The sequence below is a fragment of the Medicago sativa genome, chromosome 3, assembly GCF_051527215.1.
Source record: "Medicago sativa cultivar Bolivia chromosome 3, Bolivia_mono, whole genome shotgun sequence".
NCBI lineage: Eukaryota > Viridiplantae > Streptophyta > Magnoliopsida > Fabales > Fabaceae > Medicago > Medicago sativa.
Window position 1 is genome coordinate 55,106,796 of NC_140751.1, and position 22,913 is coordinate 55,129,708.

The window sequence follows — 22,913 nt, forward strand, 5'->3', positions numbered from 1 at the left end:
GCTTCCTGCTCGGCTCCTTTCCTCCAGGTTTATTGTCTTCTCCGGCACAACTTCTCCCTCCAACTTGAATATTTCTCTAGTGCAGCTTCTCCCTCCGGCGAGATTCGGTAGCTCGGATTTATTCTAGATCTCTCGTTTCGTCCTCTTCTCCGGCTTGCTTCCGATGGTTTGTCCCTGGCCTTTCCTTCCCTGCCGGATCTGGCAGCGCCGGAAACTACTATGAAGACTTTTGCCGAAGCTGTGGCGTAGGATGATGCTTATCCGATTATTCAACTCCCTCCTCGAGTCATCAATGGAGACACTGTCTGAATCCGAATCACTCAAGATGACTACATTGTTGTATGTTGGATTTCCAAACTGTTGTATTTGGATTTCCAAATTCTATTATCTACCGAAGTTGTTACTAGGTTGAGTCACGACCAGGTCGCTCTCTTTAAGACGTTTCGTGGCACTGCCCAAAATTGTGCAAGGCAGACTATCAACCACGCCGCCTCCAGGAAACAAGCCCAGCTACAACTGTGCGGTTTACTACTGCACTATAGAAAACCGTTTGAGAATTACACCCTCAAATATGGTACTAAGACCACTCTTTAATACTGAAACCACTTTAATATGGTATTGTTACCACTTCGTTATGGTGCTGAGACCACTCAAATATGGTGTTACCACCATTCAAACTTTAATTTCTCCAAAACATCAATATGGCACTACGACCACTCAAATATGGTGATACCACCATTTCTCCTCAAATAGAAAAATATTGAAATAATATTTATATACCGTTAAGATCATTCTTAATTCCGACGGGACATTGTTGTTCCAAATAGGGACTATGATCTTAAAAGTACTCTTTATTCCGAAGGGACATATATTATCGAAGGGACTATGTTTTTAAGACCATTCTTAATTCTGAAGGGACATTAAACCGAAAATGGGACTATGGTCTTAAGAACAATCTTAATTCCGAAGGGACAGAAAAAAGGAGATGAAGAGAAGAAAGACTCGTCAACACAAGTCAAGAAAGGGAGAAGAGAGAAAGAGTTCCCGACAACTCAATGAAACTCTTTGGTGTGTAGAATGCACTGTGTGAGCTCTCTATTTATAGAGAAAATTCACAACTAATAAGTGAGAAACTTTGGGAACAAGTAATACATTACTTTGTGATTAAATAATTCACTTATTAGAGCTAGTACAAATATCTCAATTGAGTACCAAAATATATTATATTGAGTACAAAAATATATTATATTATGTACCAAAATATATTTTAGATCAAGTACTAAAATATTCTAGATTGCGTTACAAAATATTTTAGCAAAACTTGGGGACTAAGAAAACACTTTCTAATAATGATTAAATTAATTATTTAATTTATCATTTCCAAATAATATATATATATATAAATATATTATATTATGTACCAAAATATATTTTAGATCAAGTACTAAAATATTCTAGATTGCGTTACAAAATATTTTAGCAAAACTTGGGGACTAAGAAAACACTTTCTAATAATGATTAAATTAATTATTTAATTTATCATTTCCAAATAATATATATATATATATATATATATATATATATATCAATATATATATTTTTCTCTAGTGCTTACTTCGTTCACATAACTATGTACCCCCATTAATTAGAGATACACCCCACTATATAAACACTACTGATGTGTGTGTTCCATCCGATGTGGGACTTCCACTTTTTTCAATTCACACAACACTAGTTCTACCCAACATGGGAATTTGTGTTTAGTCTTTTTACTCAATTTCCACACATGTTCCAACAATCCCCCACTTGAATTTAAAAAATAGTTTCAGAAATAACGTCAAAAACGTCTCCATAAGATTTGCTAGTAAACAAAGGTGTCGCCTACAACTTGAACCTCTGCATAGCGAGTAAAATTCTGATTAACAAGAGTTGCTTACATCATTGAACTCTATCTCAGACATAGAACCCACACACAAACCTTTTCATAAGGTGTATTCTAAAATCCCGTGCGTTTATGGCCATGCACGTCTATCCCAGATTTAACGAACGCTCTAGGTATTCTGCCCCGAATTCCATAGGAACCGGCCTTAGTTCCACATTCGTATAGGTGAGTCTATCAAGAGTACTCCTGTAGCTATGTACTCCACTCAACATAGAGTATAGATCTCATTAAGAGTTTCTATTATCTCATCCTTTTGTCGCTGCAGGAATCATGCTTTCTTACTTTTATCATAGCATGTTCTATCACTTGTGACTTGTTATTACCCGTTGAACCTATTTCTTGGGATCTCCAGTCATGTAGGTCGGGTTACCATCACTTGTGACCTTTGGGCATTAGTCCCATCCTATTGGATGTGTTTAGGACTTTCTTTTTAGTAATTCCTTTCGTCAAAGGATTGACTAATTCTTTATCAGTACGTACATGATCTACTTTAACCGTTCCTTTTGAGAGTAGCTAGCTCTCTAATACTTTATGTGTTTGATAGGGCCAAACCGCAAGTGCACGGCCTATCGAAGTAATAATAGTAAGAAGAGTATCGTTCCGCTAGGGAGTTGTGAATTCAATTAACTTTTAGAGAATGATTAGAAGAGAGAAAAGTTTATAAAAAAAAGGGGTTTATTTGCTGAAGGTAAATAACAATAATGATAAAGAGCCTTGGGATCATTGGTTCATCATAATAACGAATCTTTTCACAAGCAAGCCTTAAACTTATAATCATGCGTTAATCTTAATTTCTAAGGACAAGTTTCTCTTTAGCATATCACAGCTTCTCTCAAAGTCAGTGAGTGTATCCCTCCAACAACCACACCTATTCTCATGGGTGATTGCCTTTGGGACCCTTGAAGATCGAAACTTTATGTGTCCCAAGGTTTGCTAGACTATTCTCATGTTTTACAAACCTTGTCTAAATTCACTTGTTCGAATATCAAAGCTCCGCGTTCGCTTTATGAATTGATATTTGAGATGATGAATTAACCATTATCAAACCCTCCGCGTTCGCTTCCATAGTTTGATAATGATTAATTCATGTTAAAGCGGTGAATTTAGATAAGAAATTAAGGTAACATATAATTAGGGTTTAAGGCTTGGCTTGATCCGGATTACGTCATTAGACTTATCCAACAATCCCAAGACAAGAAGAGTCTACTCACTAACGTTCATTGTAGACATAGAGAGGAAGGAGAAGAAGAAGAATATAAAATAAAACAGTAAAGTAAAAGTGAACTTTTATTCTAAGAACAAAAGATGAATGTTTATGATGGAGAGCTACTCTATTTATAGCTTTACAATTGACTTAAAATCTAAGCAACTATAAGGGTTATTAGGTAAAACTACAACAGGGTAACTTGGGCCTAAAGCAAAAGCAGCAAAAGTTATCCAGAGAGGTGGCACGGCCGTGCCAACCTTAGCACGGGCCGTGCCAAGCTTCTGACTTGAGGGCTCTATATTTTTGTTCCGAATCTTTCGTATTTTTGCTCCAAATCAGCTCCAGACTCCTTCCTTTTGCTCCAAGACACCTTCCATCATATATTCGTTCCTGAAATATAAAATATGCAATTGTAGTAAAAAGATTCAAAAAGGAAATATTATTGCAATAAAATAAATTCAAATCTAAATAAAACTAAACTAAATAATGCATAAAAATAGACTAAATATAGACTCATCAGTGTTCGTGACTTAATAATCGTCTCTTACCATTGTCGTAACGATTCTCAATTTTGTAATAGCTGCAGACTATCACAACACATTAACACTTCGGACAACAGTTTCACCCACTAAAGGTTCTCATCTAGCAAGTATCTTATCAACTTGCTTCTTCACTAGTTTTCTCTAGTGTTCTCGTCCCAGATACATTCCATAGTGGTCTGAGTCAATATCGTTTGTTTCAACAAACAACTCCTCCAGTGATGCTCAATGTGCAGTCATTGGTCGCTATAAACTCATCTGAAGGATTTTCTATTTTATATCATGTACCATTTAAGTACAATAGGTTACTCCTCATAGTTTAATCTTAGAGTCATAGTCTTCTTAAGGAACCTCATGACTCTTTCAATAGCATGACAATGTTTCTCATCCATCTACTAGTAAACTTGCACAAGAGTTTCACGACATCGGCAATGTCGGGTCTAATACATTCAGTGGCTTACCTAAGGACTGTCAATGATGCTCGCATATTCTGTTTGTTTAACTCCATCTCAAGTGTTCTTACACTTGGATTATAATATATGCTTGCAAGTTTACGCTCAAATAATAACATTTCCTTAAGATCTTGTCAACTTTGTGAGTTTCATCAAAAAGGTTCTCCTTTTTTGATCTAGTAATCTTGAAACCAAGAATTACTTCACCTTTGTCTAGGTCTTTCTTATCAATGTTGTTGATAAACAATGATTTCACATAATTCATAACATGAATCTTTAAACCAAATATGAGCAAGTCGTCTTCATAGAGACATATGATCGTGCAAATATTATTTGTCACTTTCATTCATTTTATACTCATTCGATAACAATAGAATGTCAAATTTTCCATATCATTCCTTAAGAGTTTATTTTATACATCAAATTTTCCATATCATTCCTTAAGGGTATTTTAGTCATTTTGGACTTAGGGGCATTTTGGTCATTTTGAGAGCAGGGGTAATTTTGTAATTTTGGATGAGGATTATTTTTAGTGTTTAGTAAGAGTATTATTTTACCAAGTTACTAGAGAGGGTGTAGTAATTATTTTAATTATCATTAAGTGACCGTTAGTGTTATAATTACCATTAAGTGAGTAGTGACATTTTGGGTGTTAAAATAGAAATGGGTTAGGCCCATTAAGGTTTGAGAGATAAGCCCAATTGAGTAGAGCATGTATATAAACTCTAGTTGTTGGTAAAATTAGGTTTTACAAACATTATTCATTTCATTTCATTTGAGAACAGAAGAGATAGAGACTAGAGACAACAACAACATCAAGGGTTAGAAGGCAAAGAGGGGATTCATCATCTAGGAGCTAAATTGAAGCTAGATTTCAACCATAATTCACATCTTTTTCTCTTTACCCATTTTTGTGAAATTGTTGAATTGAACATAATTGCTTTCAAATTCGTGTTCTGGTTTTGATGCAATGTTTGAGTATGTAATTTGAATGTTAATTGAGTTGTTAGTGATGAAATTACATGCTTAAGTTGTGGTAATATGTATACTTTGCATTTTTGTCCAAAAATGGTGATATGAGATGTTGTTGTGATGAATTGTTGGTGAATTCATGATGTTTAGCTGTTGTTGTTGTTGATAGATGTTGTTGTTGATGATTAAAACATTGGGTAATCATAATTGGAGAGTTTGATATGACTTTGTGTTGTTTTTGAATGTTTGTTGAAAAATGGGTCAAATTATGATTTTTGTTAAGAGAATGTTTTGGGGCAAATTTTATATGAAATTGAGTGTCTTTTCATGTTTAGAAATGTTTAAACAAACTTTGGGATCAAATTTGAGCTTTGGGAAGTCAAAATTGGAGTTTTGGAGTGAAAGTGGGAGTTTTCCCGAGAGCTGCCTGTCTTCACTCGCAATGGCGAGTGGATTTACTCGCAATTGCGAGTAGCCCTCTGACAGCATGTCCTGTTTCACGTTCTTGTGTCTTTTTCGCACGTTTCTGTTTCGAATTGGTTTTCGGTGTAAACATGAAAGTTGTAGAGAATTTTGTTATCTTTCCAATGGCTTTGGTTTGACTTGAAAATAATTTTTGGTTTTTGAGTTATGATGAAAATACTCCAAGGTGGTCTTGGTGAAATTTTATGAAAATTCCGCATAACTAATTCTAAGTCGACCAAAACCTTATGGATTGTTTCCAATCTTCGAAACTTGAGTTTTATGAGTTCAATTAAGGTGTTTAATGGTATTTAAACTATGATGTGAGGAATCTAACTTGTTTTGATTTGAAAATGGAAATTTTTGTGAAAAGTGATAAAGGGAGACGAACTTTGTGATTTTTATGAATTCGTCGTATTTGGCCGATGAAATGTTTATGTAACCTCTACTGCACGTATAAGTGACTTGTGAGAATACATGACATAGGCAATTGAGCGTGTTTACTTGGTTTTGGTTCATAACCTCTAATATTTTTAAGTTGTGACTTTTGGAGACGAACTTGGTTGAAAATGATTTTTGTGAACCAATTGCTTATGAACCCTTTATGAATAGATTAATATGATTATGAGATGATGTACGAATGGTTGTTGAGTGATGAATATGATGTTGTGATCATATGTTGTATTTGTTCCTTTATTTGGATTGTAAGGATTTATGTGGAGATGATTAATGATGTATGTATATGTCAAATGGTGGTGAATTGTTGTCGGTGCATATATACTAATTGAATGGTGATGAACATGTTTAAGTTATGTTATTTGTTGAACATGTTAAATGTTGATTGTTGGTGGCGTATATATGTGACAACTATATGTTGCTTAAATTATGGATGTTGTGGTGATTGTATATATGTTAAATTGGTGGTGAATTGTTGATGATTGCATATATACAAATATTGGTGATGGTGAGGTGATTATTGTTTGTGTGAACATATGCATTTGTAGTTGAGTCATATGTTCATGCATTCATGACTGATGGTGGTGGATTTTATATCCAAGACTGATGGTGGTGGATTTTATATCCAAGACTAATGGTGGCGGATTTTATATCCAATTGAGGTGAGTACGATGTTTTTGTTGCATCGAAGGTGACAACCTTGAGGTGATTTGGTACCACATGCATCTAGAGAAGAGTCTAGAACATTGCATGCATTTGAATAATTGATGAGTTGTGTCATAATTGAATATATGACTTGGTGAATTTGTGCATTGGTGGATTTTGATGAATGTTGTGATTGTGTGGATTAGTGTATATGTACATTTGTGAATTTTGTTGATGATTGTGAATAAGCGGGTTATGCTCTAATTGCAAGTTTTGCCTGTTTGTGCTTATACACTTGGTGAATCAATTGATGATGATTAATTTGATAATAACGATGAGGTGAGATTTATATATGTATATACGTATATGATGTGGTGATGTTCTTAAACAAGATGATTGCTTGCTTATGACTTTGAAATAATGAATTGTACTTATTGAGATAAACATGCTAGATGAGTAATGAAGTGAATAATGTTTTCATTGATTGGTGCTGGTAAATGATGAGCTTTCGTTGATGACTCGATTAGATATGTCTGTTATGCCATGATAATAATGTGATAGCTTGAAATGTAAGTGATGGGGGACAATAATAATCATGTGATGCTAGTGTTCTATGAGGGAGGGTTACGTATAGGTGATATGTGTCTGATACACTTGTTGAGATGAACTTGGAATGATGGTAAAGAATAACTTGCATGTGTTGTGAATACTTATGGATATATGTATGAATTGTTATTCTTGAATATATTCTTTCATTTCCAATATTCATGATAAATGTTTTTCGTGGATTATGACGATGTAATCCTAACCCTCAATGGTCTGTGGTGGACCGCCTACCTCTCTGTATGGATGGGTAGACGGCGTGCAGGTGTAGTTTTGCTGTATGCTTGATGTTGCCGAGGAGCGGAGTTCCTCTTTTTATATGCAAGTGTCTAGATTAGGGCTCTGATCTAGGATAGTTCTTGCATGTTGTTTTATTTTGACTATGTATTTTGAAGTTGTTGAGATATTTTGTTATTTGAGATTTGGAGGATACATTTGTATTTGTTTGGAGATCCAGATATGTTTATGAATTATATGTTGTTCCGCTGCTATATTGTGTAACATGATCTTTATGCATGTATGATTTGTGGTTTATTCGGAGACGTAGCATCTATTTCTAGAATAGTTCTGATATATTTGCGCGTTTTACCGCTTAATATAAATAAGGTGTTACAAGTTGGTATCAGAGCCTGGTTGGTCTTGTCCAGACCAAAACCCGTTAATTTTCCTGTTTGTATGCGACATGTACGGAAATACTGTCGGTACTTGTTGTGTTGTTTCGTTCTTTTAGGTGGGTTTGAGCGTAGTGGGGGAGTAGCAGGTTGTTTCAGGTTTGTTGGGTCTGGCAAGGGAAGGTATCTTTGGTTGCGGAGGCTCAGTTGGTTGTGGTATGTGTTAAGGTTCCTGTTGATTTTGAGTTGGATCTTGTGTGTCTCTCGTTGAAGCATATGGACGTGATTTTCGGTATGGATTGGATGTTGACTTTTGGTGTTAACATTAATTGTTTGACCAAGAGTGTAACGTTTTCTAAGCCGGTAGCTGAGAAAGGTGGTAAGTTCTTGATCGCGGAGCAAGTGAAGAAGTCCTTGGATGGTGAAGCTAGTGTGTTCATGATGTTTGCTTCCTTGAAGGAAAGTAGTGAGAAAGGTGTTGGTGATTTGTCGGTAGTGCAAGAGTTTCCAGAAGTTTTTCCGGACGACATTACCGAGTTACCGTTGGAGATGGAAGTTGAGTTTGCAATTGAATTGGTACCGGGAACGAGTCCTATTTCAATTGCGCCGTATCGGATGTCTTCATTAGAGTTGGGTGAGTTGAAGAAGCAGTTGGATGAGTTGCTTGAGAAACAGTTTATCAGGCCAAGTGTTTCGCCGTGGGGAGCTCCTGTGTTGTTGGTTAAGAAGAAAGATGGAAGCATGAGGTTTTGTGTGGATTATCGGCAGTTGAACAAGGTGACAATCAAGAATCAGTATCCGCTTCCGAGGATTGATGATTTGATGGATCAGTTGGTTGGTGCAGAAGTATTCAGTAAGATTGATTTGAGGTCAGGATATCATCAGATTAGAGTGAAGGCGGAAGATATATCCAAAACTGCGTTCAGAACGAGGTATGGACACTATGAGTATTCTGTGATGCCATTTGGAGTATCTAATGTGCCAGGTGTCTTCATGGAGTACATGAATAGAATATTTCATCCTTTTCTGGATCGTTTTGTGGTGGTGTTCATAGATGATATTTTGGTGTATTCCAAGTCTGAAGAAGAGCATGCCGAGCATCTGAGGATTGTGTTGGGAGTTTTGAAGGAGAAGAAGTTGTTTGCTAAGTTGTCCAAGTGTGAGTTTTGGTTGCAGGAAGTGAGTTTCCTTGGTCATGTGATTTCTAAAGGTGGTATTGCCGTGGATCCGTCGAAGGTTGATGCAGTGTTGCAGTGGGAATCACCTAAGTCTGTTTTTGAAGTTAGAAGCTTTCTTGGATTGGCAGGTTATTATCGGAGGTTCATTGAGGGATTCTCTAAGTTGGCGTTGCCATTGACGCAGTTGACTCGGAAAGGACAAGCTTATGTTTGGGATGCTAAGTGTGAGAAGAGTTTCCAAGAGTTGAAGAAGAGGTTGACGTCGACTCCAGTGTTGATTTTGTCGAATCCAAAGGAATTGTTCGTTGTGTATTGTGATGCTTCTAAGATGGGTCTTGGTGGTTTGCTTATGCAGAATCGTCAGGTTGTGGCTTATGCTTCGAGGCAGTTGAAAGTGCACGAGAAGAACTATCCGACTCATGATTTGGAATTAGCGGCTGTTGTGTATGTGTTGAAGATTTGGAGGCATTATCTGTATGGTTCTAAGTTTGAAGTGTTTAGTGATCACAAGAGTTTGAAGTGCTTGTTTGACCAGAAGGAGTTGAATATGAGGCAAAGGAGATGGTTGGAGTATCTTAAGGACTTTGATTTCCAGTTGAGCTATTATCCTGGAAAGGCCAATGTTGTTGCTGATGCTTTGAGTAGGAAGTAGTTGCATATGTCTGCTTTGATGGTGAAAGAGTTAGAGTTGATTGAACAGTTTCGAGATTTGAGTTTGGTTAGTGAATTGACACCGGATGGTGTGAGTTTGGGAATGTTGAAGTTGACTAGTAATATTATGGAGGAAATCAAGAATGGTCAGAAGGAAGATTTGGAACTTGTTGATCGAGTGGTGTTGGTTAACCAAGGTAAGGGTGGAGATTTCAGGTTGGATGAGAACGGTGTTTTGATGTTTCGTGATCGTGTTTGTGTGCCAAGTGTTCTTGAGCTTAAGAGGCAGATTTTGGAAGAAGGTCACAGAAGTAGTTTGAGTATTCATCCAGGAGCGACTAAAATGTATCAGGATTTGAAGAAGTTCTTTTGGTGGCCTGGAATGAAGAAGGATATTGCAGAGTTTGTGTATGCTTGCTTGGTTTGTCAGAAGTCTAAGATTGAACATCAGAAGCCGTCAGGTTTGATGCAACCGTTGTTTGTGCCAGAATGGAAGTGGGATAGTATATCAATGAACTTTGTTGGAGCGTTGCCAAAGACTGCTAAGGGTTTTGATTCTATTTGGGTGATTGTTGATCGGTTGACGAAGTTGGCACATTTTGTTCCTATTAAGACCGGTATGTCTGTGGCGAAGTTGGCTGAGATCTACTTTGAGCAGATTGTTAGATTGCATGGTGTTCCTTCTAGTATTGTGTCGGATCGGGATCCGAGGTTTACTTCTAAGTTTTGGGAGAGTTTGCAAGATGCTTTGGGGACTAAGTTGAGGTTGAGTTCTGCTTATCATCCCCAGACTGATGGTCAGACGGAGAGGACTATTCAGAGTTTGGAAGATTTGTTGAGAGCTTGTGTGTTGGAGCAAGGTGTCAGTTGGATTCAATGTTTACCGTTGATTGAGTTTACTTATAACAACAGTTTTCATTCTAGTATCGGGATGGCACCGTTTGAAGCTTTGTATGGTCGGAGGTGTAGAACTCCTTTGTGTTGGTATGAGTCAGGTGAAAGTGCTTTGTTAGGACCGGAAGTTGTGCAAGAGACGACCAAGAAGGTTAAGATGATTCAAGAGAAGGTGAGAGCGTCTCAGAGTAGGCAGAAGAGTTATCATGATAAGAGGAGGAAAGACCTTGAGTTTCAAGTTGGTGATCATGTGTTTTTAAGAGTGAATCCTGTAACTGGTGTTGGACGTGCTTTGAAGTGTCGGAAGTTGACTCCTCGTTTTGTTGGACCTTTTGAGATTATTGAGAAGGTAGGGGTTGTAGCGTATCGGATTGCGTTACCGCCATCTTTGTCGAATCTTTATGATGTGTTTCATGTGTCTCAGTTGAGGAAGTATGTGTATGATGCGTCTCATGTGATTCAAGTGGATGATTTGAAAGTAAGGGATAATTTGACCGTTGAGACTTGGCCAGTTAGGATTGAAGATCGTGAAGTGAAGGCAAGGAGGTTGTTTTAGTTAAAGTGATTTGGGTTGGACCAACCGGTGAGAGTGCCACTTGGGAATCAGAGAGTAGGATGAGGGCTGCGTACCCGGAGTTGTTTCCTTCAGGTAATTTTCGAGGGCGAAAATTCGTTTTAGTTGGGGAGAGTTGTAACAGCCCGATTTTAGCTAGTTTTATTTTATTATTTATTTATGTGTGATATATGTGCTCTTATGTGATTATTTGCCTCTGTGTGTATTTTTGGTTGGGAATTGTAGAATTCGGTGTAGAAGGGTAGTTTAGTCATTTTGGACTTAGGGACATTTTGGTCATTTTGAGAGCAGGGGTAATTTTGTAATTTTGGATGAGGATTATTTTTAGTGCTTAGTAAGAGTATTATTTTACCAAGTTACTAGAGAGGGTGTAGTAATTATTTTAATTACCATTAAGTGACCGTTAGTGTTATAATTACCATTAAGTGAGTAGTGACATTTTGGGTGTTAGAATAGAAATGGGTTAGGCCCATTAAGGTTTGAGAGATAAGCCCAATTGAGTAGAGCATGTATATAAACTCTAGTTGTTGGTAAAATTAGGTTTTACAAACATTATTCATTTCATTTCATTTGAGAAGAGAATAGATAGAGACTAGAGACAACAACAACATCAAGGGTTAGAAGGCAAAGAGGGGATTCATCATCTAGGAGCTAAATTGAAGCTTGGGTTTGAGAATCTTGGTGTTAGAGGTAAGAGGGTTAGATTTCAACCATAATTCACATCTTTTTCTCTTTACCCATTTTTGTGAAATTGTTGAATTGAACATAATTGCTTTCAAATTCGTGTTCATGTTTTGATGCAATGTTTGAGTATGTAATTTGAATGTTAATTGAGTTGTTAATGATGAAATTACATGCTTAAGTTGTGGTAATATGTATACTTTGCATTTTTGTCCAAAAATGGTGATATGAGATGTTGTTGTGATGAATTGTTGGTGAATTCATGATGTTTAGCTGTTGTTGTTGTTGATAGATGTTGTTGTTAATGATTAAAACATTGGGTAATCATAATTGAAGAGTTTGATATGACTTTGTGTTGTTTTTGAATGTTTGTTGAAAAATGGGTCAAATGATGATTTTTGTTAAGAGAATGTTTTGGGGCAAATTTTATATGAAATTGAGTGTCTTTTCATGTTTAGAAATGTTTAAACAAACTTTGGGATCAAATTTGAGCTTTGGGAAGTCAAAATTGGAGTTTTGGAGTGAAAATGGTAGTTTTCCAGAGAGCTGCCTGTCTTAACTCGCAATGGCGAGTGGATTTACTCGCAATTGCGAGTATCCCTCTGACAGCATGTCCTGTTTCGCGTTCTTGTGTCTTTTTCGCACGTTTCTGTTTTGAATTGGTTTTCGGTGTAAACATGAAAGTTGTAGAGAATTTTGTTAGCTTTCCAATGGCTTTGGTTTGACTTGAAAATGATTTTTGGTTTTTGAGTTATGATGAAAATACTCCAAGGTGGTCTTGGTGAAATTTTACGAAAATTCCGCATAACTAATTCTAAGTCGACCAAAACCTTATGGATTGTTTCCAATCTTCGAAACTTGAGTTTTATGAGTTCAATTAAGGTGTTTAATGGTATTTAAACTATGATGTGAGGAATCTAACTTGTTTTGATTTGAAAATGGAAATTTTTGTGAAAAGTGATAAAGGGAGACGAACTTTGTGATTTTTATGAATTTGTCGTATTTGGCCGATGAAATGTTTATGTAACCTCTACTGCACGTATAAGTGACTTGTGAGAATACATGGCATAGGCAATTGAGCGTGTTTACTTGGTTTTGGTTCATAACCTCTTAATATTTTTAAGTTGTGACTTTTGGAGACGAACTTGGTTGAAAATGATTTTTGTGAACCAATTGCTTATGAACCCTTTATGAATAGATTAATATGATTATGAGATGATGTACGAATGATTGTTGAGTGATGAATATGATGTTGTGATCATATATTGTATTTGTTCCTCTATTTGGATTGTAAGGATTTATGTGGAGATGATTAATGATGTATGTATATGTCAAATGGTGGTGAATTGTTGTCGGTGCATATATACTAATTGAATGGTGATGAACATGTTTAAGTTATGTTATTTGTTGAACATGTTAAATGTTGATTGTTGGTGGTGTATATATATGACAACTATATGTTGCTTGGATTATGGATGTTGTGGTGATTGTATATATGTTAAATTGGTGGTGAATTGTTGATGATTGCATATATACAAATATTGGTGATGGTGAGGTGATTATTGTTTGTGTGAACATATGCATTTGTAGTTGAGTCATATGTTCATGCATTCATGACTGATGGTGGTGGATTTTATATCCAAGACTGATGGTGGTGGATTTTATATCCAAGACTAATGGTGGCGGATTTTATATCCAATTGAGGTGAGTACGATGTTTTTGTTGCATCGAAGGTGACAACCTTGAGGTGATTTGGTACCACATGCATCTAGAGAAGAGTCTAGAACATTGCATGCATTTGAATCATTGATGAGTTGTGTCATAATTGAATATATGACTTGGTGAAGTTGTGCATTGGTGGATTTTGATGAATGTTGTGATTGTGTGGATTAGTGTATATGTACATTTTTGAATTTTGTTGATGATTGTGAATAAGCGGGTTATGCTCTAATTGCATGTTTTGCCTGTTTGTTCTTATACACTTGGTGAATCAATTGATGATGATTAATTTGATAATAACGATGAGGTGAGATTTATATATGTATATACGTATATGATATGGTGATGTTCTTAAACAAGATGATTGCTTGCTTATGACTTTGAAATAATGAATTGTACTTGTTGAGATAAGCATGCTAGATGAGTAATGAAGTGAATAATGTTTTCATTGATTGGTGTTGGTAAATGATGAACTTTTGTTGATGACTCGATTAGATATGTCTGTTATGCCATGATAATAATGTGATAGCTTGAAATGTAAGTGATGGGGGACAATAATAATCATGTGATGCTAGTGTTCTATGAGGGAGGGTTACGTATAGGTGATATGTGTCTGATACACTTGTTGAGATGAACTTGGAATGATGGTAAAGAATAATATGCATGTGTTGTGAATACTTATGGATATATGTATGAATTGTTATTCTTGAATATATTCTTTCATTTCCAATATTCATGATAAATGTTTTTCGTGGATTATGATGATGTAATGCTAACCCTCAATGGTCTGTGGTGGACCGCCTACCTCTCTGTATGGATGGGTAGACGGCGTGCAGGTGTAGTTTTGCTGTATGCTTGATGTTGCCGAGGAGCGGAGTTCCTCTTTTTATATGCAAGTGTCTAGATTAGGGCTCTGATCTAGGATATTTCTTGCATGTTGTTTTATTTTGAATATGTATTTTGGAGTTGTTGAGATATTTTGTTATTTGAGATTTGGAGGATACATTTGTATTTGTTTGGAGATCCAGATATGTTTATGAATTATATGTTGTTCCGCTGCTATATTGTGTAACATGATCTTTATGCATGCATGATTTGTGGTTTATTCGGAGACGTAGCATCTATTTCTAGAATAGTTCTGATATATTCGCGCGTTTTACCGCTTAATATAAATAAGGTGTTACAGAATGAATGTCGAAGAAGTCTATATTTTTATCTTTGTCTAAAACCTTGACTACAAGGAGAGCCTTGTATTCATCAACCATACCATCAAGTTTTAGTTTTTTTTCCTAAAATCCAAATACAACCGATTAGTTTGCAACCATGAGACAAGTCAACGAAGTGTCATATTTTGTTAGACTCTAGAGAATCCATTTCATCCTTTTTTGTTTCTTGCCATAATTCAGCATCCAATGAGGATATAACTTCTTTAAGGCTTAATGGATCTTCTTCCATTGTATAAACCATAAGGTCCATACTCTTTAGCAATTCTTGCTTTCTTACCTCTTTGAGGTTCTATAACATCTCGTACGATGTTTTCATAACTATTTCTGATTACTGGAATGTGATCAGATATAGTGCCCCACTAGTTCTTAATATACAAGGGGAATTTAGTTTACCCCCATTAGTGCCCCCACTATTCTTTAATTTACAGGGGTACTTACTTCATAGAAATCAACATCTTTTAATTCTATGATCACTTTAACATTTAGGTCATAAAACCTATATGCTTCGTTATTTATAACATACCTAATGAATACACATTCATAGGCTCTACTAGTGAGTTTATCTCTCTTGGGTTTGAAATCCAAACTTATGTCAGACAATCTCAAGTTCAAAAAATAAGACAAGTTGGATTGTCTTTTCTTCAAAAATTTCTTAATTGGAATTTTTGTTCATAGACTTGGGTACTCTATAAATTTCAATTTTCGTTATAAAAATTGAACTTATCAAGCATATCAATTTTATTTTCCAAAATTCACAGTCGTCAATAAATATGATAAAATATTATTTTATCATTTCTAGTTTATGTGTCATCAAGTTCACACATATCATAGTTTATTAAGTTCAGAGATTCAAAATTCTCTAAACTCTGATTTATATGAACTTTTGATTCATATATCTTGACCGCAAAAAATAAAATTGTCTAATTATATAACTTTGGAATTAAGTCCAAGTTACTAAAGTTTTAAAATTAAACGCTTGTTCACATGTCAAATATTAAAAATCACACAACTAATAAAATAGAAGGAGAATTTTAATTTTGAACCTGTCATCAAAGGCGCAATCTTTTCCCACATAATGCATGGTACACAAGTCTCTCTCTTAAGTCTGATTCAACTCAGTCTTATTCAGTAGAAATCTGAAATTCAAATTCTTTCTTACTTCATATCTCCAAGGCCAACAACTTTAATGGTGTTATAATATTATAACAACACTTTCTTATTTTCAGCAGTAACATATGTTTTGAACATAGCATAATCATAGCAGATATGGCGCGATGCGCTAATGTTTATCCATCATTCACTTAATTCACTAACTAGAATGATTTAACTAGTCATATCGGTGAATTTCTCTTTAGTCATGCTAGGCTACAAAGCAACACTTGACATGTTCATATAATTGTGGGACATATGACATGGTTTCTCACAATTGTATTAAAAATAAATTGTGAACCAATGTCAATTCTTGATGGTGGCTGCTGATTTTCACTTAGGACCTTTTTGGGTTCCTATTCCCTTGGCAATTAGAGTTATTTATTCACAACACGGTTCTAATTTTTGAAAATAAATTTCAAATAGATTCAAAGTAGCATATGTGAATTTCGTTAGTGTTATTGTTATAACAACAAACACTTCATTGTTTCAGTCGAAAAGATGTATTTCTATGGCTTGATTTATCCTTGTTTTATTTAGGGACAACGAAACCTCAATAAGTAATTTCTTTGGTAGACATAGCAGTCGAAACGTCTTAAAATTGTTGTATGTTGGATTTCCAAACTGTTGTATTTGGATTTCCAAATTCTATTATCTACCAAAGTTGTTACTAGGTTGAGTCACGACCAGGTCGCTTTCTTTAAGACGTTTCGTGGCACTGCCCAAAATTGTGCAAGCCAGCCTATCAACCACGCTGCCTCCAGGATAAAACAAGCCCAGCTACAACTGTGCGGTTTACTACTGCACTGTAGAAAACCGTTCGAGAATTACACCCTCAAATATGGTACTAAGACCACTCTTTAATACTGAAACCACTTTAATATGGTATTGTTACCACTTCGTTATGGTGCTGAGACCACTCAAATATGGTGTTACCACCATTCAAACTTTAATTTCTCCAAAACATCAATATGGCACTACGACCACTCAAATATGGTGATACCACCATTTCTCCTCAAATAGAAAAATATTGAAATAATATTTATATACCGTTAAGATCATTCTTAATTCCGACGGGACATTGTTGTTCCAAATAGGGACTATGATCTTAAAAGTACTATTTATTCCGAAGGGACATATATTATCGAAGGGACTATGTTTTTAAGACCATTCTTAATTCCAAAGGGACATTAAACCGAAAAAGGGACTATGGTCTTCAGAACACTCTTAATTCCGAAGGGACAGAAAAAAGGAGATGAAGAGAAGAAAAACTCGTCAACACAAGTCAAGAAAGGGAGAAGAGAGAAAGAGTTCCCGACAACTCAATGAAACTCTTTGGTGTGTAGAATGCACTGTGTGAGCTCTCTATTTATAGAGGAAATTCACAACTAATAAGTGAGAAACTTTGGGAACAAGTAATACATTACTTTGTGATTAAATAATTCACTTATTAGAGCTAGTACAAAAATATCTCAATTGAGTACCAAAATATATTATATTGAGTACAAAAATATATTATATTATGTACCAAAATATATTTCAGATCAAGTACTAAAATATTCTAGATTGCGTTACAAAATATTTTAGCAAAACTTGGGGACTAAGAAAACACTTTCTAATAATGATTAAATTAATTATTTAATTTATCATTTCAAAATAATAATATATATATATATATATATATATATATATATATATATATATATATATATATATATATATATTTCTCTAGTGCTTACTTCGTTCACATAACTACTGATGAAAAATTGTCAACTCTACTGATGTGTGTGTTCCATCCGATGTGGGACTTCCACTTTTCTCAATTCACACAACACTAGTTCTACCCAACATGGGAATTTGTGTTTAGTCTTTTTACTCAATTTCCACACATGTTCCAACACTACGAAGCAGAAAAGAAAGATTGTAGCACTCATCTTCATGGTAGGGTTTCGATGCAAAGGAACGATACTCCCCTCACTACTCAGATGCTGAGAAACAAATTGTCAACTATGTGGCCTAACCTGCGTAATTGGAGTGTGACTCCTCTTGTTTTAGTTATTCTCATGTGTAGGCTTTTTTAAAAAAATCAGTTTTGATGTTAAGTTATGTTTGTGTGTAAGCTTTTTTAAAAATGATTCTTATGATGAAAAATGAAAAGTTATTTGGGTTAACTTTTGAGGAAAGTAATTTTTAACAGCAGAAAGAAATACGATTATTTTTATATAATTTTAAACAAACACAAAATTGTATACTTTTCTTAAAAATCTCTAAAAAATAATATCTAAATTATATATATATATATATATATATATATATATATATATATATATATATATATAGACACACACACACACATATACATACATATAGGGATTTGCTAGAACACACCCACTAGTTTTTATGTGGGAGTGTTTTAGCAAAGCTAACCTTAGAGTGTATTTAACCACGTTTTAGTTATTCACTTACTAAAATACTCCTTCTAAAAAGTAAGTGGGTGTATCCTAGCAAACCCCTATTGGATTTGCTAGAACACACCCACTTGTTTTTGTTAGAAGGTGTGTTATAGCAACATACACCTTAAGGTGTATTTATTAACTTTTTAGTTATAACTTGCTAAAACACTCCCACATAAAAACTAGTGGGTGTGTTCTAGCAAACCCCATATATATATGGGTCATGTTAACTTGTGGCCTTAGGGCACAAGATAAGGAACCCAAAAGTAGAAATATTCCCTCAAATTTTGTGCATTCTATTTATTATAAATTCAAAAATTCAATTAAATGCACACATTCCAACAAAAAGTTACTATGTTGGGTTCCTTATCTTGTGCCTTAAGGGCACAAATTAACATTTCCCTATATATATATATATATATATATATATATATATATATATATATATATATTAAAATGATTTTTTAAAAAAAGCCTACACATGAGCATAACTAAAACATCCTAAATGATTTTTTTTAAGAATCTTAAACAAACAGACCGTAGATGTCTATTGCTGGTGTTTCTGAAACTACATCATTGCTGAAATTCCGGTATCTATTCGAAACGAAAACGCGCTGTCGGGGAGATTCAATCCTTCACTGCTGCAGAAAATAAGTTTAAACAAAATAAATAGATGTGAAAAATTAAGAAATTTCATTTTTCTAATGCAAGAAGAGGGACCACTGCGGTCCAATGCATGGTCTGAGGAGGGTGGATGTATGCAGTCTTAACCCCTCGAGCGGAGACGTTGTGAATCAAATATCAGAAATGTAATCTATATGTAAGAGATTGTTGTGTGTGAATCAAGAGAAATTTATTAGGAATGGATCCAAACCTGTCCTTATCGGAGTTATTGGCATCTGCGTACTCGGCTTTGTCGTTTTGCAGATAACTAAAAGATTCAGTAGCCTGGACATTGAAATGATCTGTAGGAAAAATTATCTTGATCAGTACAAATAGAACGAAACACATACTTAGATTCTGTTTGGATAAATAACTTACCTAAGCGCTTATAGCATAAATGTTTATCATGTAAGTGCTTATGTTTAAGCTATTTCTATACCAAAAGATAATATGAAGTTAAATTGTTTTTACTGAGTTATAAGCTGTTTCCGTAAGCTATCCTGAAGAGATTATGCAAATGAGTTGAACAGTTTATGGATGTCATAAGCTATTTCCATTAGTTCTACTAAATAGTTTCACTAGTGTGTATGCAAATAGATAATTCAAATAAATCATTCCAAACATTGCCTTAGAGGGAATAATAGGCAGGAGAAAATGTAATATGATTCTAGTTATGCAAATATTCAATACATACCATCTGAAACTCTTGATGCATTCATGTTGATGCCAAAATGGGGTGGACTAGACAAAGATTTTTGGGCGATTTGCAACAGTGCAAGACGCCTTCTCTGCAATTCAAATATCCGGTCTTGTTCTTCAAGGAGAAGCCTTGTCAAATACCGAGGATTGCCACAGCTTCTTGGACTTGAGGCGATTTCAGAGTCGATGTCTGCATAGCGCGGTGAATAACAGACATGATGCTCAACCCTATATGGATACTTCCTGCATCCATATTGAAATGGACTTGAAATTAGATAAAACAACATTAATAGTGAATGCGACTTCGTAGGCTCCATGCCACACAAACACGCATACGGTCCATTCGATATTAACTTTGTTTTATACACAGATTCACACAAACATGCTATTGAATGAGAATAAATGAATCACCTGTCAATTAGTTTAGGCTTCTCCTTGTATGGTTTCACAAGAACCCGAGATCCTCGAACATAATGAGGATTTCATTTATCCAAAATCATTTTAACAGTTTCTGGTTCAACAAATGTCACAAATCCAAACATCCTTCTCTGCTGGCATGGAATCCTTACATCTTCAACAGATCCAAAAGTACTACAAAAGGAAAACATGTTCAAGCATTTCAAATTTTCTAACATAAAACTGATAATAAGCGCGATAAACGTTACGATACAGCCAAAATATAACAATTTACCCAAAATAGTTTGATACATCCTTCTCTGAGAAAGTGCTATCAGCTGGAAATGTCAAGCAAATTTGTTGTGATGCACTAATATTTTGACAATCTGCCTTTCCCATGAATTTCGGCGCATCTTCCGCCAAAATCACCGCATGCTGCCCATGAGGCCTATTAATCACACCATAACAAAAATCAGATTAAAGTAACAAAAAAAAAAAAAAAAACTCAAATCAATTTATTACTTAACGATACATATTAAAACTGTTAAATCTAAGTCGTCACCTGTCAATTAGCCGAATGCTATTTCGCAATCGGATAAGAAGCTTAGTCAAATTGTAGCCGGACTTGCCATGTCGTTGGCTCTCAGCTAGGTAGCCTTCTGCTTGTAACACCTTTTTATACTTATCATAATATGCCATTGGAAGTGAAGCAATTGATATAGGATTTCCTCTTTGTTTTAAAAGCTCAACAATTTCCGACTCTAGTTGCGCCAGTGATCCAGGCGAAATCGTTTGTTCGTCGTTAGCAGAAGCATCGCTTCCGTACATATGAGAGACTATGTCAGAAACAGCCTGTCCATGATGATAGAACCTACAACTATTTCCATGCCTGCAATATCCTTTGCTGAAATAGTGACATGTTTTGAATGGAAATTCAGTCATGTTCGAAAACCTTTTACCGATCTTTCCATTCAAATTGGCTACGGCTGAAGCATATTCTAAGTAGTAATTATAGCAATCATAGTTATCAGTTGTAGAATTTACACTATCTACATGATGATGATTCTCCGAACCGAACAATGCAGTACGGGTTTGATGTTCAGTGGTGGCTATTGTCATAAATTCTGGACTAGTATTACCATGGTGCAGATTGTAATAGGGAGAGTGAACCTGAAAACTTGCCGGCGAAGAATTTCCGGACGAGATTACCGATCTCGTAGCCATCTTTTGAAGCTCAGTTTTGGCCTTAAGGGCAACTTCACGGATCAAATTATCCGGAAACGAAGCTAATTTAGCAATCTCTTGCTCACCATTATCTTGCATAAGGAGATATCCAATGATCTTTGTAGCATGTTCAGAAATATCCATACTTAGTCTTTGTTACTTAGTCTAAAACCTGAAAACTTGCTCAAATCTTTGAATTTTATCTAAAACAATCCTTGTACATTCAGAAATATCCATACTTAGTCTTTGTTACTGCATAAGGTTCCAAAAACAAACACAAGTGAGACCGGTGAGAAAATAATCTTAGAGAAATTACACATGTTTGGATTGACCGCGAGTTTGACAGAATCACGATATGCCACTGTGGTTTTGACAAAAATTACACTTTGAAGCTTCAACAAAATCACGGTGTCACGGTGATTTAGTCAAACTCACGGTGATTCCAAAAGTCAAACATAAAAATTGACCAAAAATAAAAACAGCTAGCATAAGATTTTCAATTAAACAAACCTTGTAAAACAAAGAGTTATGATCTTCAACCAAAATAAACCCTAGTCTATGAACCAAGTTTATAGGCAAGGGACAACAAAACAAGACACAGACACATCCTTTTATAGAGAAAAACATTCTACACACTATCACTAGATTTTTCTCAAAATGGAAGTATTTTTAATGCAAGTAGAAATTGGTTATATTTGAAATAAACTCAAACTAAAAAGTAAACATAAAATTGTACCATTAAAAGCACACGTCAAACACAAGAAAACCATGCCATTTTTCCAATTAAAATCCATTAATTCCATTTCAAATTTTGATCTCAAAATAGAAAAAAATGTTATAAAATTTCAACAATCTGAACAACACATACTCAAAACATAAAAATAAATAAAAAAATAAAACATTTTTTTTTATAAGTTTCATAGTTCATACCTATCAAACAGAAGAAGAGAAACAGTATGCAAGTGCTTCAAGCACAAAACATTTCAACACTTGCTCATTGCAACACCAACAAATTCAAGACCTTTATTTTACAATGACATAGAGACACATCATGATTGTTCAATATAAAAATATGTAAAGAGATGAAATAATGTTTATGAAAGAGTGATAATTAATAAGAGAGATACAATGCAATCTATGTCACTGTTTAAGTGCAATCTAAGCATTAACACACTCAGTTTATCTCTGACTCTTTCACTCTGTGCTGTCTTATCTATATTTGGTTTCCTTAAAATCTGTTTTCAAAAATCACTTCCACATGTTCAAATATCACATATTTTAGGCAATATTTTTTGCTTCATCGTTGAGGACCATTACTCATTCTTTCTACTGTGTCAGTCACCAATGACACCCTTTAATTATTATTATTTTTTATTTATTTATAAAATTAAAAATATCTCTTTTGGCAAATTTAAAGTAGTATTTTAAATGTTTTTTTTTATTTAAATATACATAAGGCACCAACCATTGAATGATTCTCCTTAGAAAAAAAAAACCATTGAACAATTCATTGTTTA

General features: G+C 34.9%; 1 protein-coding gene and 1 pseudogene across 2 annotated transcripts in view; both read right to left on the reverse strand.

The window, feature by feature from the left end:
* Window positions 1–22,449, reverse strand: part of LOC146938455 (zinc finger CCCH domain-containing protein 18-like) — a 52,463-nt gene extending 30,014 nt beyond the window's left edge. Inside the window, exon 1 of the mRNA XM_085752400.1 lies at window positions 22,327–22,449. The gene's annotated coding sequence lies outside the window, so the exon portion shown is untranslated. The remainder of the gene's footprint in view (window positions 1–22,326) is intronic.
* On the reverse strand, window positions 18,879–21,633 carry LOC146938458 (zinc finger CCCH domain-containing protein 18-like; annotated as a pseudogene). Its single transcript, XR_015031280.1, has 6 exons — window positions 20,735–21,633; window positions 20,468–20,620; window positions 20,188–20,367; window positions 19,772–20,019; window positions 19,289–19,379; window positions 18,879–19,055 (listed from the first exon to the last, which is right to left on the reverse strand). The product of XR_015031280.1 is annotated as a zinc finger CCCH domain-containing protein 18-like (transcript).
* Window positions 22,450–22,913: the final 464 nt, after the last annotated feature.